The following is a 16,190-nucleotide window of genomic DNA, read 5'->3' on the forward strand; positions in this document are numbered from 1 at the left end:
GGGGATAAGAACTTGTTGAATTTAATTGCTTATTTGGAAGATTTGGAACACAAGAGGGGGTAGGGAGGGGAAGTCCTGGTTATTGGCAAAAAGTTTATAAATTGGATTTAATTTGTTTTAATTTGTTTTAATTTGGAAAACCTTAATAAAAATTATTATAAAAAAAAAATAAAGTTAATACAGTATGCCTAATACTGTATGTAAATACTGTAATACTGTATGTAAATAACGGACTTTAATTGGGTCTTACACCCTAAAAATATTTAAGTATTTGAAAATAACTAATACAGTACTATAGTAATATAGAAATACAGTACTAAACTAGTACTAATATTTCAAAACTGAAAAATTAACATTCTGTATGTATTTAATTCTCTATTTTATAAAGATTTTAAATATCTGACAGTGAGTTTGGAGTAGCCCAATGCAAAAATCCTGAGGATCCATGTGGATCCATGCTTTGTAACCACGTTTTTGCACCACTGTGACCCTAGGCAACAGTGGGTGCGTGATTTTTTTGGTGCAAGATGTAGCCATGGACATGCTATGTGATCTGATGGTGAATTTGGGGTGACCCAATGCAAAGATCCTGAGGATCCATGTGGATCCGTGCTTTGTAACCACGTTTTTGCACCACTGTGACCCTAGGCAACAGTGGGTGCGTGATTTTTTTGGTGCAAGATGTAGCCATGGACATGCTATGTGATCTGATGGTGAATTTGGGGTGACCCAATGCAAAAATCCGGAGGATCCATGTGGATCCGTGCTTTGTAACCACGTTTTTGCACCACTGTGACCCTAGGCAACAGTGGGTGCGTGATTTTTTTGGTGCAAGATGTAGCCATGGACATGCTATGTGATCTGATGGTGAATTTGGGGTGACCCAATGCAAAAATCCTGAGGATCCATGTGGATCCGTGCTTTGTAACCACATTTTTGCACCATTGTGGCCCCAGGCCACAGTGGGTGCGTGATTTTTTTGGTGCAGGCTGTAGCCATGGACATGCTATGTTATCTGATGGTGAATTTGGGGTGACCCAGTGCAAAGATCCTGTGGATCCATGCTTTGTAACCACGTTTTTGCACCATTGCAGCCCCAGGCAACAGTGGGTGCGTGATTTTTTTGGTACAGACTGTAGCCATGGACATGTAATGTGATCTGATGGTGAATTTGGGGTGACCCAATGCAAAAATCCTGAGGATCCATGTGGATCCGTGCTTTGTCACCACGTTTTAAATGGGGAGGGAAGGAAAAACACAGAAGGGACAAGAAGCACAAGAGGGGTGTGCGGAGAAGCAGCTGGCTAAGAATGCAGGGGAGGAGTTTAACGGGGTGGGGGGGAGGAAAGGAAGGCAAAAGCCCCCCCCAAGCCAGCCCTCTCTCTCTCTCCCACCTGTTTTTCGGCTGCCTGCGAGTCCCTAGAGCACAGAGAGGAGGAGGTGGTGGGCTGGAGCCTGCACGCAGTGTGACTAGGAAAGAATTAGAAGGAAGGACTCGATCCTTTCCTTAACCCTCTGCTTGCCAGGAGGGCAGGGGATTCCCTGCTCTTTGTTGAGTTTGAGCAAACGCAGCAACAGAAGCAGGTGGGCAGTAAGACCCTGAGGCAGAATGCAGGAAAGCAGCAGCTTCTGCCTTCCCTCCGCCCGACCGCCCGATCTGATTTTTGCCTGATTTTTGCCTATTTTTGCCCCTGCGCTCCGGCGAGTCAGCTCCAGGGACCACACATTCGCTCAATAACACGCACAGACATTTCCCCTTACTTTTTAGGAGAAAAAATCTGCGTGTTATAGAGCGAAATTTACGGTAATAATTTTCTTAAATTATTGGGGGGGCAGAGCCCCCCCAAACGAATTTTTGAGGGGGCTCGGGCCCCCTCAGGCCCCATGGAGTCGGCGCCTATGTGCAGATGACACCAGGTCCAATTCCTGGGATCTCCAGGTAGGACTGTGAATTTGCCCTGCCTGGAACTCTGGAGAGCCACTGCAGTTCAGGACAATACTGAGCTAGATAGACTAACAGCAGCTTTCTAACTTCTATATCTCTTTTTATGCAGAAGCTGGAAGAAGATCCTCTGGGAATGGTGCAATAGGGAATTTCCTGCGTTGGCAGCAGTTTGGAGTAGATGCTATGGATCCCTTCCACCTACAGTGGTACCTTGGTTCTCAAATGCCTTGGGACTCAAACACCTTGGAACCCAAACACTGCAAGTAAGTGTTCCAGTTTGCGAACTTTTTTTAGAAGCCGAACGTGCTCCGTTTTGAGTGCCATGCTTCCTATTTGAGTGCCACACTTCCGTTTTGAGTGTTACGCTGAGGTCTGTCTGTTTTCGCTATTTATTTTGCGGTTTTGTTTTTGTGGCTCTTTTTGTTTTGTTTTTGTGATTGTGTGGAACCCAGTTCAGCTACTGATTGTGTGACTGCAAGACATTGTTTATTGCTTTCATTTTTATGGATCAATCGTCTTGTTAGATAGTAAAATTCATGTTAAACTGCTGTTTTAGAGGTTGCTTGTAAAAGTCTGGAACGGATTAATCCATTTTGCATTACTTTCTATGGGAAAGCACGCCTTGGTTTTGGAACGGACTTCCGGAATGGATTGAGAACCAAGGTACCACGGTATTGTGATTGGAACCCTGAAACAGGAGCACGTCTATCAGGTGAACGCATGCTGCAAAATTTTGCTTCAGGTACCACTTGTCATCACCAAATCCAGCCTTACAACAGTGGCAAAAGATGACAAAGTGATTTCTTTAAAAAACAAACAAACTTTCCAATCGGGAGTAAAACAAGTAGAGCCAAGCAGCACATAGGGAGCTGCAATTATTGTTACTACTAGGGAAGACCCCAGCACTGGCAGGTCTGTTTCTTTACCATTAGAAACCTTGGTGCACAAACATGCTGGTTTTAAAAAGAAGCCTCTGCCTCCCTAGATCTATGCCTTCTCTGCATTTGCTTCCTCAATTGCTTTGTCAACAAACAACTCAAACTACTTACTTCCTTTGGCAAACTATACTGAAAATGCAAAAACAGCAGTAACGTTTGGTTACATCAGAGGCTTTACAGCCACCTTCCCCAACTTGGTGCCCTCCAGCTGTTGGTGGACGGCAAAAGGGCAACCAAAATTATCACGGGGATGGAGCGACCTGCCTCTGAATAAAGGCAGCAGCATTTGGGACTACTTAAGTTTAGGGACGTGGGTGGCGCTGTGGGTTAAACCACAGAGCCTTGGGCTTGCCGATCAGAAGGTCGGCGGTTCGAATCCCCGTGACGGGGTGAGCTCCCGTTGCTCGGTCGCTGCTCCTGCCAACCTAGCAGTTCAAAAGCACGTCAAAGTGAAAGTAGATAAATAGGTACCGCTCTGGCGGGAAGGTAAACGGTGTTTCCATGCGCTGCTCTGGTTCGCCAGAAGCGGCTTAGTCGTGCCGGCCACATGACCTGGGAGCTGTATGCCGGCTCCCTTGGCCAATAAAGCGAAATGAGCGCCGCAACCCCAGAGTTGGTCACGACTGGACCTAATAGTCAGGGGTCCCTTTACCTAAGTTTAGGGAAGAGGCAAGGAAGAGGCGACATGATAGAAGTTTATAAAGCTATTTGTGGCATGGGGAAAGTGGAGAGAGATAAGTTTTTCTCACTCTTTCATAGCACTAAAACTTAGGGAAGCTGAGGATCGGAAGATTCGGGAGAGATAAAAGAAAGTACCGTATCTTTTGCTCTATAAGACTCACTTTTTCCCTCCTAAAAAGTAAGGGGAAATGCGTGTGCGTCTTATGGAGCGAATGCAGGCTGCGCAGCTATCCCAGAAGCCAGAACAGTAAGAGGGATTGCTGCTTTCACTGCACAGCGATCCCTCTTGCTGTTCTGGCTTCTGAGATTCAGAATATATTTTTTCTTGTTTTCCTCCTCCAAAAACTAGGTGCGTCTTGTGGTCTGGTGCGTCTTATAGAGCAAAAAATACGTCACTTCTTCACACAGCTAAAATGATGGAACTTGCTCCCACAGGAGGTAGCGACGGCCACCAACTTGGATGATTTTTAAAAGGATTGGACGAATCCATGGAAGAAAAGGCTATCAATGGCTACCGAGCCCTGATGGCTATGCTCTGCCTCTAGTCAAAGGCAGTAATGCTTTTGAATGACAGCTTCTGGAAACCACGGTGGTGGGGCAAGAGAGTGCTCTTGCACTTGGGATCTGCTTGTGGGCTTCCCAGAGGGATCTGGTTGGTCACTGTGGGAACAGGGCGCCAGAGTAGTGAGCCATTGGCCTGATCCAGCTTAGCTCTTCTTAACTCTCATCATAACCGACGACCGGCCATTATGGAAAGCGTTGATGGGGGTGAAGTGCCACAATGCCTGGAGGGTTCCAGATTAGAGAAAGCTAATGCCCAGTGAAATTTACAAAAATAAATTGATAAATACGCTGCTCAAGAAGCAGGGATGTGGAGGGAACGGTGAGATAAAACAACATGGGGTATTATAGCATCGATGCAGGAGTTGCAGAGGTACCGTAAGTGGCTGCAGAAACCAGACAGAAGTGAAAAGCGAAAGGAGAGGGGAGAGGTAAAAGTTTCCCAAGCAGCACCTTAGGCAGTTTAGCTAGATTTTAAAATTAACCTCACAAAACCTCTCCCCCCCCCCCCCAAAAAAGGGTTGGCTTTATATTACATTGTAATAAGAATTTTATTAATAGCTATATTAATTCTAGGTTACAGTAGTTACATTTCTGAATTTATACAGTTTGGCAAGGAATACACATTTATAAATACAGTAAAAGAATAGCATAACCATATTCTCTCCAAAATCATAAAGTGAAAAGAATAACATTACTTCACCCTTCACTACACAAAGCTGCTCCCACCCCGTCAAGATCTTTTCACTGGGGTGGGGTGGAGGAATTACCGTATTTTTCTCTCTATAACACGCACCCGACCATAACACGCATGTAGTTTTTAGAGGAGGAAAATCCGTAGGCATGCCACCCATAGGCATTCCCTCCATAACACGCACAGACATTTCCCCTTACTTTCTAGGAGGAAAATAGTGAGTGTTATGGTGCAAAAAATACGGTATGCATTTGATAGAAGTTGCTTATACTTGATTTAAATATTAAAACCCAAACAAAATCATGACGGGCGATAGTCAATATTAGTGATAAATCATGTAAGCCCTCTTATTTCTAATCTGTATATAATTCAGTTGGGTATTATCCATTAAGAACCAATTCAAGATAATTATTCCTTTCTCCAAAAAAAAAAAAAAGTTCACCAAGTAATAGTTTCATGCCATGCAGTAAAGTGGACAGAAAAATAATTTTCTGTAAGCAGTCATGAGGGGCATGACATGGCATAGCTATGTTGGCACATTAAATTGAAATGTCTAGAGTTGACGCAGGCACCTTGAGAAAGTTATGACCTCCCCTCCTCTTGAACCCTAATCTATAAAATGGACATAACCACTTGCTATCATAGCAAAGGGAAAGACAATAAACATGTTGCCATACAAAACAAGTGATTTCTGAGCACAGGCTGTGAAGCTACACTGTACAGCAGTGATGGCCAACTCGGCCCTCCAGCTGTTTTGGGACTACACCTCCCATCATCCCTAGCTAACAGGACCAGTGGTCAGGGATGATGGGAATTTTAGTCCCAAAACAGCTGGAAGGCCAGGTTTGGCCATCACTGCTGTGCAGTATTTCATAATCTACTCAAATCAAAATTACATCAAGGTGACAACAACATGTGAGTGCGAGTGGTGGGGACTGAACAGTCACAGTGTGACTTGCATGTAACCGGTCATTTGGCTGAAAGCAGATGTTTTTCCTAATGGAAGAGATGAGAGTACCTCTTCAAAATTTGTCTCTCAGCTCTCTCTCCTCCTCCTTTCCCTTTTCCCCCCAGAGATAACTGATGCTAAAGCTCAACTAGGTTTAAACACGATTTCACACCCAGCTTGTAATTATTGGTAAAAACCTGACTTCAAGTAGCATCAATCTTGGTGCATAAGTAGCAAACACTCTGCAAGTGGCAGCCAAAAGTGGTATTTCTCAGATGTTGCTGGACTACAACTCCCATCATGCTGCACATTACATGCTGCCAAGGGTGGATGAGAGTTGGACCCAAATAACATGGCTCTGCATGAGCTAAATCTGCACTAAATCATGATTAAAGTGGGGGAGCGGGGAAGCAACCAGGGAGCACTAAGAGGGGGAGGCAAACAGGAACATGTGTGCCCAAAGAACCTCCTGATATCTTAACAGTGGTTAAGAAACTGCAAAATGTAATATCTGGAGGGAGATTTTGATGTGTTTTTCTTTCTGCACTTTGAAGGGTTTCCAAAAATAAATTGCTGTCCTAAATTAGAATCTTTTATTTAAAAGACTAAGATAAAAATATAGAAATACTAACATCATGAGTTGAGTTGAGGAGAGGGGAGGGGAACTGGTTTATTTAAATTACAAGACATATATTAAAATAATGTAAATCATATCAAAAATTAGTTTGTCACTCAGAACAAATCTATTCAGCCTGATGAACTGGTTTCAATCTCAAGTTGTTATGAAATGCCTACAAGAGCCATGATGAGGGGTAAGTCCAATGGCACGAATGCCATTATTTTCTTTTTAATGAAGACAATGTACAGCTATTCCACATCGTCAGTATTCAAAATCAGAACATGGGACAGGCCACTCACCCTTGAATCTGTAGCAAGGATAGTCCTGAAACAATGCAACCAGAAAATTATTGTGCAAGTTGAAAATTAGAAGTGTTTTTCTGGGGTTCTGGGGGCATGATCAGCAAGTGCAATCCATATAATTGCTGGACCCTGAACCACCATTTCCTCCTATGGAGAAAAGCTTTAAGGGGTAGCAGGATCTGACAATAGGACATGTTCATCTAGAAATAAGGCTTCTCACAAATTATTTGGGGGTAAGGTATACAGGTTGCTCCTTTGGTTCTAATAACACCACCAGGACATATTCCATTTATTGTGCCACTAGTAATTGTTGTTTATTTCCCCCATCACTTACAGATTAAAAAAGATGAATGCACAGTTAAATAAATCAAATTGTCAAACCTATGGCAGCTTCATATTCTACTTCGCAGTTGGTGGTAAAGATACCCACTGGTCAGATTGCAGGGGGTTGGTGCATAAAGCTATTATGCATGCTTAAGGGATTTAGAGACAGCTATGAATGTTTGTACACCTTCCTTCCACCCCATTCTTGAGAAGCAAATTCCCTCTTCTTGCCTCAATCATGGGCAAGGAAGGCGTCACCAGCCATACCAGTGGTTAACACAAGCCAGGGTTCCTGTTGTACTGGGATCTGAAAGTTGACAAACTGTGGTTAGAATTAACCATGCTTGTAATTAGTAGTAACATTTCCTTTAAGGCAGGCACCCCCAAACTCAGCCCTCCAGGTGTCTTGGGACTACAACTCCCATCATCCCTAGCTAACAGGAACAGTGGTGAGGGATGGTGGGAGTTGTAGTCCCAAAACATCTGGAGGGGCGAGTTTGGGGATGCCTGCCTTAAGGTGTCTGGAGGGAAGGGGATTTACTTCTGAGGAGGGAAGGCACAAACTCTTGCACAGCTGACTCCTGATCTTTTAACCACAGCTAAGAGGGAGACAGCATTACATCTCCATTGTCTTTCAGTGGTCACCAAATTAAAACTAAACTTGTCTATTAAATAACTCCATACAGAGTTATAATAAAAAGTACTGCTTTGACACCAAAGGTATGGTAGCACTGTAGAGAAACCACAGGTTTTTACCAAAAACAAAGGTGATTATGCTTTGCACAGGTGCAGAGTGAACAGAATGCTAAACATGATTACTCATAAACATCAGAAGAACTTCAGTAAAACTCCCATCTATTAATTTTTGCAAGGGGCTTCTAAGAACAAAATTACAATAAAATTATGCTAACAGGATTATAGCCAGTTACAACTAGTTTCGATCTCAAAACTATTACATTGTGAGGTGCCTATAGCATAACCTGACTCAGCTGATCTAGATTCTAAAACACCTGTATCATCCATTTTAAAAATATGCTTTAGAGCATGCTTGAGGCAATGATGTTCTACAAAAAAAGCAGCCCCTGCGTGCTTGGGAAGACCTGTAAAGTTGACATGCAGTTCCGAATATATTTCTAAATGCTTAGATGCCTATCGGTACTAGAAAGGGGTACATACTAACTTCAACAAAATAATCACAATAATTTCTTAATTTTAAAAGTAGGTAAGGACAAATTCATAACGTTTTATTCAAGGCAAAAAAGGAGAGAGGGAAAAGAAAAGGTATTGTCAAGCTTATAAAAAATTACTCTACTGTTTGAAATCAATCAAGTTAATGTACACATGGTTTCATATTAGGAAGATATCAAATTTACATCAAAACACTCATATCAAAATTATACAAGGAAAGATTTAACACCAAAATTGCTTTAGAAACCATTCATATTTTCTTTTACATAAAATTACATCCTGCATAGCCTTTCAACTGTCACCCTGAAAATACAGCTTTTTAAAAGCAACGTTTATTCTTAAAAGACATAGTGTAGAAGATAGGGCAGGGAACGCAGGTACATATTTCCAAGTTATTTTACTATCATAAAATCAGTTATGCCATTAGAAAAGGGGGAAGGCCAGTGAGCAGGCACACGGCAATAAAAAGGCAGGGATCCAAAGAGTTATTCTAGGAATGCCCCAAGGTCTTGGAAATGTCTGTTGTCATTTTTGAATGCTTGTCACTGAACAGCACGTCACATTACAGCCTGCTTTCAAAAGCCCCCTCAAATCCACGAGCACTTTGCCATGTGGTACAGGAAGGTGTTGTTAGAGAAACACAGTTCTTGGCCATGAAGAAGCAGTCACCCAGTTCTCTGATGCTGCCAAATGTTTGCAACCTGTAATTTTAGGTCCTAAGAAGTCCTAAGCACAATTACTTGAAAGCTCTATTGAACCTAATGAGACTTATTTCTGAGTAAGCATGTTTAGGCCCACACTGTAAACCTGAAATAGATGCAATGTTGTTTTGACCTTTGTTTGCCTATAACGGAAGGGTTTATGCTGAGCTACTGTACATTGTGCAAGCAACACATATGATTTGCATTTAAAAGCCTAACTGGAGAAGGAAAACGGAAAACTTTCAGTTTCCATTATGAGAACAAAGTTTCTCTAACCAGCAACTTTATAAGGTCCATTACTCTACACAAAGCTACTTCCCAGGTGCAGAGTTTACCCCCAACCTGCAAATTACAGTAATTGAAATAATGCTTAGGCATTTTCAACCAGAGGTGTTAGGGATATAGTTCAATTATTCCTTCAAGGCTGGCTTGGAAAATGCTTGAACTGGAACATGGGTTAAAACAATAGCCACAATCCAGAAAGTCATACAATAAGCACCACATACTTAAATTTTCCACATGCTTGTGAATCCCTTACACCATTAAATTTACACTTTTAGGAGCTGTAGTCTATTTCAGTGTTTCCCAACCTTGGGCCTCCAGCTGTTTTTGAACTACAATTCCCATCATCCCTGACCACTGGTCTTGCTAGCTAGGGATGATGGGAGTTGTAGTCCAAAAACAGCTGGAGGCCCAAGGTTGGGAAACACTGGTCTATTTCACCCAAGGAGTGTGGGGCAGGTAAAATGTGAAAGTTCTACCATGTTACTAGCCCCCAAGACCTGGTTTGAATAAGAATGTCTTACACTGCTTCCAGAAGACATACTAGCTTGGGGGAGTCACATGGGAAAGAAAATTTAGAAGCTGAATGCCACCATTGGCAGCCACCATGAATGGCAATCTGTGCACCTTGCAATTCTGACTGGATGCCCAGAAAGTTTCTAATCTCTTAAATGTAATGATGATAAAATGGGAAGAAAGTTAGCTCTTAGGTATACTAGACCAGTGGTGGCTGATATCAATTTGAACTGGCAGAGCCAAAGGCAAGGAGACCAGGGTGGATAAAAAAAAAATCAATGATTTAAAAATAATAATAATAAATTGATTTTTATTTTATTTAAATCAGATTTTTAAATTTAAATCGGATCTTTAAAATGAAATGCTTTTGGAGAAAAAATCTTTCTAAAGATAAGTTTTCTATTTAAGTTACATTATAGGCTGAAGGCTATTCATCAGGAAATAAGGATCTGTTTGAAGTTTTCATGTGCGCTACAACTAAGTCTAAGGGTTTTTTGTTTTTGTTTTAAATTGTTTAACCACATCAGTTAACAAACATGGATACATATACTATACTGTTATTGCTTTAGTTAAATTAATTGTTATTAAGGAAATGATTAAGTTTCTCCTTCCAATAAAGTACAGCAGAAAAGTTGCCCAAATATAAACAGTTAACTTATTAAACTTCACAACAATGTCATAATTATTTGTCTATGTATTTCTACTAGTATAACCAAATTTTTCATAAAACTCTAAAAACCACCCTGAAAATTTATTATTCCAAAAATGAAACCTTCGTCTGGTTGTAAATATTAAGATTATACCAGCAAGAATATCTTTCTGTAAAAAAAATGATTTAAATCAAGTCTTACCAACTAGTGATTTAAATCGATTTGATTTAAATGATATCCTAGAGAAAGCTCAACAACTTGCCCATGAAGGAAACCATCAGTTGGTGGAGGCAGAGGCAATGACATGCAGAAAAAAAAAATTCGTGTTGTCCCCATCCTCCTCTCTCTGCTAGTTATACAATGGCAACACTATGGCCAGGGAGAAGGAAAATGATGGGCACAGCTACTCCCCGGACTGGTTTTAATAAAGAAAGCAGGGAGTTAGGGATTGGCTAAGGTCAGACTTGAAGCTGGTGGAGCAATGCCCCATTTCCTGTAACAGACCGGCCTCCACTGTACTAGACCCTGATTGACATGTACAGTACAACAAACCCTTGCATGGGCTGCCTAAAGAGACTCTCTGGATTGCAGCCAATGTACTTTGTTCTTCCTCCATGGTAGGTCAGATTTTTTAAAAAAAACAACCACCCTTGACCATTTTTTTTTTTTACTTCAATACAGGCTTCTGGAGTTTAAATGGAACATGAAAATACAATCTGATCATGTATTAACAGACACCAATTACTATTCTTCTGTTTGTGGACAGGTGGCCTAAGTGTTTAAAGCAGTCGTGCTAGTACAATAAAAAACTTATTCAACCTCTTTTATTAAAAACGTCAAATTTTCTAGAAGTTAGTGTAACCCAGGGTAGACAGGCCTATTGCTTCTAACTATCTCTCAAATTCCTGTGGTCCTGGGGTAACATGAGTTTTTACCAAAACATATGCTTCCTAAATGTCACAAACACTTGTGAGAAAAATAAAGGCTAAAGAGGGGCTATGAATACTGGCTTATCAAATCATCTCGTCCATAGACTGGCCAACTTCAATCCAACAGGATCAAAGGAGAAACCCAAAAAATATGGCAAGCAATATATAATCCTGTTTATGATGCACAATCTAGATACTAGCATTTGTTTAAGAAAATATTCACAGGGTATACTGTCTGGGTACATAAGGCTGCTTTCAATTCCAAATTTGTATTTCCACATATAAACACTTTTGGCATGCAAAAGGAGCATACAAGTGAATACATTGATTGTTCCTACAGTAAGACACACACAAAAAGATCACTAAATTGTATCTTGCCAAGCTTTGGTGATGATAAGCTGGAGAGGAGAAGCATTTTAATGGTAACCTTAAGTACAAATCTGTTGTCTTCAAAAAAATCCAACACTGGCAGTTAAAAAGCCTAAACAAGGAACCAAAAAAACAAATAGAATACAGCTTTTGCAGTTCAGTAAAGGTCAACAGGAAAAGGTTTGGGAACCATGTTAAGTTTGTGATTGATTCAAGTTGGGTTGTGCGATATTCCCATTTTCAGGAAAGATAGCTGGGAAATTGTTATTTAAAGTTGCAGTGTCGGCATTTTGACAGCTCACATAAGAATTAAAGGGCGGCTGTGGAAGCACTTGGCTATCAGGCACCTGCACAAATACCCCTGCCTGAGTAGCTGGGGAGATTCTTTGGCCAGCTAATGGTACTTTAGGTTCCCTGGGCTCCAGCTGCTGCTTGCTTTCTTCATCTGTGTCAAGGCGGGTTAGCTTTTCTATCCACATGCGAAACTTCTCCTCTGTCTGCCTCTGCATCTCGGCAAAGCAGTTCATGGCCTCTTCCAGGACACTGCCTATGCAGTTCCTATCCCATACGGTGCCCCTGTCAAGCAATCCTGGAATTTCCCTGGTCGCTCCTCCAGATCCCCCAGCACGACTGAAGCCAGCTTTAAAGACATTGAGGCCATTGCATAAGACATCATTAAGGAAAAGGTAATCACATCCATACATTAAGGCATGCGAGCATGAACAAGCTACATACTTGCTCTAACTGGTCAGGTAGATAGAATCTCTGAGAAGCACTGAGATACCTGCCCAGTTAAAAGTTCATAAGCCACCACCCCAACATAATTATTTAAATCTTTTGGCTTTCAAAACATTTTTTCAGAAGGTGAAATCAACCCTATTTCTAAGTTTGGTGTCTCCCTCGCTGAACAAAAGCCAAAGCAGCGTAACTTTGTAAGAATCAAAATCTTGTTTTATGAGAATACAACCAACACTCAAATCTAATTTTATGCACACTCCATCTAAGTAAAACGTAAGAATACAAGAGTTGCCGTGCGAGATTAGAGCATAGTCCGTCTAGTCCAGCATTCCATTTCCAATATCTGACCTCACAAGCAAGGTACGATGGTGGTGGCTATTCGTGGTTGTTTCTCCACGTCATCTGGTCATCAGATATATCTACTGCCTCTGGGGGTGAAGGTTCTCTCTCAAGGTTACTAGCTTCTGGGAGACCACCATGGATTTGATTTGATGGATTTGAATTATATTAAAATAATCTTTTCAACTACTGAGCGCAGAAGGGGAAACACAGAGCAGATTACACCAAAGAAAAGCACAGGGCTGGATCCAGACCTGCCTGCAGCAGAACTCTAAGTTCCCATGGGTAGAAGGGGCTTTTCAGTAATTCCTCCCTTTTGCCGACAGCCCTCTATGTCCCCACAAAGCAGCTCTGGAGGGTTGAGGTATCCTCCAAAATTGTGTATGGGGTCATATGGGGGGGGGGGGGAGGAAAGGGGCTGCAGAAGAGGGGAAGCCTCCCTGTACCCCATTTACAGGATTAAGTGTGTGGGAGCTCCTGATGGATCAGAGCTTTATCTGTGAATGGAAAGAGCCTTTCCATTCAGAGGGAGATGTCTGAATCCAACCCACAGTCTTTGTTTACTCTGCTTTAAGGAGAAAATCCCAAAACACAAAGACCTGTATATGGACCTTGTGGGTGAAAACATTCCCACAGGGAAAAGTTGCTCTTGCAGATAGTCAGAACCACAACTCAAGGAGAGGATCCCAAACATGCACAAAGAAAACCCTAATTTTGAACTCTGAGCAGCTCATCTAAGTTTGCAGAAACATAATTTTCATTCTGTATTCTAATGGTAGTACGTAGGTCTTCACAAATCTCAGATTTTTTTTTGCAAAGAATGAGGTGACACAGGTTATGGAAGGTGGATGTGGGCCTGAGAGATGAAACATGAGGCACGAGAGAAGCATGGATAACGGAAGGAAAATCTACAGATAATTTCTAGTAGTGATTAGCAAGTGACCAGCAATATACTAATGGTTTGGGACTTGCCTACACGTTTCCATCTTATTCTCTGCAACTGTGATGTCCAGAATTTATTTTAGAGGGAAATATTACAAGTTTATGAATGTAACTGGGCACCTGTTCTGAAATACTGACAGTGAAAAATACTGGGGCATCTCACTTGATTCTTAAGTCTCTAGCTCAGGTGCTAGAATATGGGGAGGAGAGACACATAGCTGATGCTATGGGAACCTACCACAAGAATACCATGAGGGGACTACTACTGATAAATTATAGTGTTTAGGTTAGTTTTTGCATTCGTTTTCAATGGCAAACCATGACTTGGCTTTCTCAGGAGGCAGAGGTTAAAATTCTCAAAACCTGAGTATCAGTAGAACTATGCCTACTATCCTTATAGGAATGAAATATCTGGACTTTTATTATGGGATGCATTCTTCTTGAGTTGTTAGAAGCAATATATCTTCACTTACAGTGAAGTCCTTCAATGACTAAAAAGATCAGAGGCAAGTGGATATGGAAAGGTCTGTCTTTTGAGCTCTTCTCATAAACCTGGCATTCTATAATAACAGCAGCTGCTTTTGAAGGGAAATTCATATTTCTTCTCCAGGGCAATGTCTACCAGAAGGAAATTCTGGGCTATCTTCTATCCTCTCTTCCAGGATGACAACAGGGGCAAAGGGGTGTTTCCTTCTGTTTGGAACACAGAAGAACTGCACTAATATGCCATGATTTACAAGATTACAATTCCACAGCCAGAGCTTTGGCTCTAGACTTGTACCCACTACAAATACAACTAATCGCAAACTGTAGGCTTTTATCCATGTTTCCAGCTGGGTGGGGCAGGGTTCTTCCCTCCCCCTCTGTAGCACCAGCACTGGAACGACACCTTGGGTTTGTCCTGCTTGCCACTGGCAAAAAGGACAAGAGGTAGTTGAACCCTACTAACATGGCTGAGGGTGAACTTTCAAAACAGCTTGCAGCAATGGTAGATTAAAGAAAGATATCAATCTCCAACTTACAAGAAGGATATATGGTATGGTAGCTATAGAGGGGCAGGCAGAAACCTTTGTGCATGGTTATGGTTTTTAGGCAATTGTCACTTCCATTCAATTTCCAAATGACACTGTCAGTGAGTTCATTTTTGCAGCTCTGGATAAAATAGCTTTCTCAAATTTAAAATATAATTTTACTCAAAACTTCACTGTAGCAGGCCCCAATCAGATCTACCCTCTGCAGGTCCCCAAACCTAGATTTTATTAAGAGATGGAAAACTATTCAATACAAACAACTTAATGCTTATGCAAACTGACACTGATATAGATATTTTAATGGTGGCTAGGTCTTATCTTTACAAAGGTTGCCTCAACATTTTTAAGGGATAAAAAGAAATCCATATGCACGTAACTTAAATAAGGCAAATACTTGGCCTCCACAACCCCACATGCATGTTTTTTGCACTAATTTTTCCAAAAACAGGTTACTTTAGGGTTATGATACATTATTTACTCTCCTGTTTACTAGCAAAACTAAAATGTAAACAAGCAGGTACAGCTTATATACTTTTCACTTAGCTCTTCCAATTTCCCATTTTGGTGTTTCTTGCCTTCCTTAAAATTGAGAAACTCTAACCTAGCCTAAAAAAAGAGGGCTAAGATGTATTGCAAGTTCCTGAAACTATGTGTGTGCTCATGAGCACTCACCTGGAATTCGAGCTTTCAATCCTTGACTTATTTTTTCCCCTAAAACAGAAATGCAACAGAAACAAAATCCTGCCCCTACTTAAACTGACAATCACACTTTCAAAAGAACCACAATTATATAGGTTTTATATTTCTATAACAAGCAAGGCAAAGGCACCGAGGGAGGAGTGATCCACACTTTTAAAGACTTAATTGCTTTGCTTCATACTATGCGCCAAACAACCAATATATCCACAGTGAAACATGCCAGAGAGTAGCATTGTTAATGGAGGGCATATCACACTATTATTGTGTGGAGGCTGTGGTGATGTGAAGCTTGCTACTCTTCCATATCCTTCAGCAGAGAGAAGCTAACTTAAGGGCTTGTCTATATACAAACATTTGAACAAGATGGCGCCTGCCATTGTTCGGTGTCCCATCAGAGAAGGTTTAGACAGCAGAGATTCTGCCTTACAGAAGAGACTGTTCTAGAGATCCCCTTACTTGATAGGAAGCCCAGGCTACACCTCTATCTCCATTGTGTCTACAAGTCTGCCAGTACTTTACACTTCCACAGAACTGCACACGGGCATCAAATCAATGGAATAAGATAGCCTGCCGTGCAGTCAGATTCTGTTAGCACTACACCAGACTAGCAAAGACCCACCAAAAACCTGCTGTGGGTGTAATAAAAGATTCCCTATTCAAAACTAGTGTGATATGAAAAAGGGCTAGCCTAAATATTTAGTATAAGGCAGCTTCCTATGTACCCTGAGTCAGAAAACTGGCCCATCTAAGCTCAGTACTGTCAATACATACTGGTAATGGCTCTCTGGGATTA

The 16,190-nt window shown here is 41.4% G+C and overlaps 1 protein-coding gene across 9 annotated transcripts in view; it reads right to left on the minus strand.

Annotated features, from left to right (window-relative positions):
* The window catches only part of ARK2N (arkadia (RNF111) N-terminal like PKA signaling regulator 2N), a 62,050-nt gene that overhangs the window by 21,695 nt on the left and 24,165 nt on the right, over window positions 1-16,190 (minus strand). The window contains exons 4-5 of one of the 9 annotated variants that reach the window (XR_014556193.1): window positions 9,613-12,288; window positions 8,224-9,472 (exon numbers count right to left, since the gene is read on the minus strand). The exons of 7 other annotated variants lie outside the window; for them this stretch is intronic. The gene's annotated coding sequence lies outside the window, so the exon portion shown is untranslated. Of the gene's footprint in view, window positions 1-8,223; window positions 9,473-9,610; window positions 12,289-16,190 lie in introns of those variants that run through there. One more of the 9 variants, XR_014556194.1, reaches the window with a different exon arrangement.

The sequence above is a fragment of the Podarcis gaigeae genome (assembly GCF_964106915.1).
Source record: "Podarcis gaigeae genome assembly, chromosome: 11".
Classification (NCBI taxonomy): domain Eukaryota; kingdom Metazoa; phylum Chordata; class Lepidosauria; order Squamata; family Lacertidae; genus Podarcis; species Podarcis gaigeae.